The sequence below is a fragment of the Macaca fascicularis genome, chromosome 7 (genome assembly GCF_037993035.2).
Source record: "Macaca fascicularis isolate 582-1 chromosome 7, T2T-MFA8v1.1".
In the NCBI taxonomy this organism is placed as follows: Eukaryota; Metazoa; Chordata; class Mammalia; order Primates; family Cercopithecidae; genus Macaca; species Macaca fascicularis.
The window spans coordinates 133,961,039-133,964,547 of record NC_088381.1 but is presented as its reverse complement, the minus strand read 5'-3'; the positions used below and the strand labels follow the sequence as shown (position 1 = coordinate 133,964,547).

Sequence of the window (3,509 nt, the reverse complement as noted above, 5' to 3'; positions counted from 1 at the left end):
GTGGCATTGCTTTGGAGAAAGCAGAATGCCATGCCAGTAGCAGCCTGGTGGAGAGGACCAGGCTGAGAAACTTTGGCCAAGAGCCAATAAATGAGTGAGCTAAATGTAAAGTATAGCCTCCCACCCAGTCAAGTCTCAGGTGACATCTTGATTACAAACATCATGAGAAACTCTTAGAACTACTTGGCTAAACTGCTATGATATTTCTGATCCACAGAAACTGTGACATAATAAATGTATGTTTCTTAAGCCACTAAGCTTTGGAGTGATTTGTTATACAGCAATAGCTAATTGATACAGGGCTCAAGCATCTGTATTTTTTACAGGTTTCCCAGGTGATTCTAAAGTATAGCCAGAGTTGAGAACCTTCTGGAATCAAGGACTGAATGAGAGCAGGAACCTAGGAGCTCACTGGGAGCTGTGGAATGAAACAAATGTCGTGTGTCGGTAACCGTGCTAGATATTTATATATGGTATCACTTGCTGAAGTCAGAGCACCTTCCATAGGTTATGTGGTATCCTCCCTATTTTACAGATGAAGAAACTGAGACTTGGCAAAGTTACCCATTAGGAAGACTTGAAACCCAGGTCTAACCTTATTCAGAAGCCTGAGTTTCCTCTGCTATTTCTGATGCAGCATACCCAATCCCCTGTGAGATAGCTTGGACCAAAAACAGAGGTCTGGCTCCTGCTAAGCCAGGAGCAGTAATTTGCCTGCATGTCAGTTTACCTGGATTTACCTTCTGCTCCAGTGGCTGCTGAGAGCTTGCTGGAAGGAGTGCTGATTACATGCTCACCAGGGATGTAATGTGCATCACCATCTACCACTCAATATACATTGCAGGGGAAGCCTGAGGCAAGAGCATTTTTGGAGAGAAGAGGCCAGGCCAGACTGTGCAGTCCTGACTGCATGATCCTAGTGAGGCCTCTCTCTTTACCCCTTGGAGAAGATTTGTGGGCCTGGAGTCCTAAGCTCTTCTCTCAGACCATTTTACCCCACCATTTAACTATGATTTTTAAATTTGAAGCCCTTTATGACTTCACGCAATGTACTAAAATGGTCCATGTGCTAGGGATACCTGCGCTTCCAACATACACTGCCTAAATCAATGTCCGTCTCCAACCCTAGGGAGAAAATCTGCCTTTAATTAAAGACGGTTCTGGAATGAAGTTTAGAGAACAACTAGCCATAGAAAAAGTGAGAAAGCAGATGTCCTTCAGTTGGAACTTTATAGGAGATTTTTAACAAAATCATTATCATCCAAGCCACATAGTGTTGTTCATCAGGCTTCAGCTGCAAAAACCAGTCCTAAAAGAAATACATTATCATAATTGAATAATCTTTAATTACTGATACCAAAGTGAAAAACAACAAAACCAAACCCAAACCCAGCTCTCAATTTATGTTTAGTGTGGATTACTTAAAGTTAATATCTTGTGGAAATAGCTCAGTAAATTTAATTACTCAGCAGTGGTGTCCCATAAATCTGAAAGTCAATAGCTAAGTCAATTAGCTGCTCTAGTCTAACTCACATTATCTTCACCTTCTATGGTGGCTTCTGGGTAAGTGCCTTTAGTGACCCAAAGCTGTTTTGTCATAGTGCTCAAGTACATGGAGATACTCCTGGGGCTTTGAAAAGTAGGGACAGTCATAGAGAGACATCACATTCCTTCAATGACCATTCATCACTATAGGACAGAGGGTAATGAAGCAAGGCACACCTGAGCCACCAGCGGCATGGGACTTGATGCAAAGTGGAAATCAATGAGGTGCAAACACTACGCCCATGAGGTCAAGGCAACATTCACTCACTTCTCCAGTTTTGTCTCTGCCCTTCAAATCTGGATACGATTTTAAAATATGTTTGCAATAAAGGTAAGAGTATGGCATTTATGAGGTAAAAACATTAATATGGAAAAATATGAAGAAGAAAATAAAATTGCCTGTAATCCACAGATAATGCTTCATAGATAACCACTTTTAATATTAATAGTTTGGTGTTTTCTTTTCTGGTCTTTTTTAACAAACACACATATTTTTAGAGTCTGCATAGTTTCTTTTCTTGCTTTTTAATTTATAATTATGTCATGAACATTTCCTCTTGCCATTTAAAATTCATTTAATGGACGATCAGTATTCTGTTGTTAGGCTGAGTCACAAGTTAATTTATCCATGTTGTATTATTGGACATACAGGTTGTTTTAAATTTTTCTTTATAGAAACACTATTTCTAGAAGTGTTCTATGTAAATATTTGTACTTTTCCCTGATAATTTTCTTAGAATAAATTCCAAGAAGTGGACTTTCTGGGCCAGAGGATTGCACATGTTTAGGTCCCTTTAGTCATGCTGTTAAAGTCACTGCACCTGTAGATACAGGACTGCCTTGTTTGGTTGCACAGTTTGGACACTGTGCAAAGGTACCTAGCTGAGAGGATGAATTAGGGCTGAAATCCACTCAGCAGTTCCCTTGCCCAGCCTTGCTCCCTGCAAGTGCGACACCACAGAGAAAGAAAGAAATGCTTTCTACTTTGCCCGAAAGCTCCACCAGGTTGTCATACCTTACCACCCCACCTGCCCAGAAGGGGTTTGTCTTTCCACCTTGTCAGCCTAAATAGACATATTTTTGTAAATTCTACATAGGTACTGTATAAGTTAGCTGGAGGCTGGCTCCGCAGTATAATTTTTTAAAATTGAGAAATTTAATGGCAAAAATTGATATCTCATTAAAATGTACCCGGGATGTCTCTTTCAGTTGTGTGGATTGCCAGAGCCTTCCTTCAAACCACATCCACTGTTGTGTTGCATCTTCATATCAAAGTGCTTTCGAATCACTGTCCTCTGGATCACAAAGATCTCCAAATTGGGCATTCTGCCTTATCAGAATCACTGCCGTCCTGATCTAGCAATGTATGTGTTTCTTAGCAACCTCCTCCATGAGTCCAAGCTGGGTTTGCTGTAAAGGTAATGTAGCTTATGCTTCCAGGCCCTTCCCAAGGCCCTAGATCTAATTTGGTATTAGTAATTTTTAAAAGAAGAGTCATCCAAATTGTATAATCTTCAAATCCTGCAAAACACAATTCACTCCTGCCTGGGAGCTACACTTCTCAATTATTTCTGGTTCTAAATTTCATTTGAGTTACTATTCGCACTAACTGGGGTCTTTAGAAGCCATGGATATAGGAAAGTGCTATCTTAAAACATTTTTTTCAGCCTAGTCAGGCCTTTTATTACCTACTCAATACTTTCTCAGTTATTGCCTCAGGATTACAATCTCTTCTGTCCATCACGATTGTTTAAAAATATATAATTTTAAAATATGTTTTTTATAACTTTTGGCTTGCTTGTCCCTTGACTGCCAGCTCAACTCCAGTAATCCTCTGCCTCACATTCCTGTCCATGTGCATGATACTCCTGAAGGATCCCCAAACCGTCTCTGGCTAACAAAGTCATCAGTGCCTCCTGATTATATTCATGCTGACTTTGAGCCTCTTGGCAACCACAGATAAC

General features: G+C 40.2%; 1 long non-coding RNA gene across 1 annotated transcript; it reads left to right on the top strand.

The window, feature by feature from the left end:
* Window positions 1-326: 326 nt before the first annotated feature.
* LOC123574386 (uncharacterized) lies at window positions 327-3,225 on the top strand. The gene is made up of 3 exons (XR_006699237.2): window positions 327-436; window positions 1,696-1,876; window positions 2,755-3,225. It is a non-coding gene; the product is annotated as an uncharacterized lncRNA (long non-coding RNA).
* The last annotated feature ends 284 nt before the right edge of the window (window positions 3,226-3,509 follow it).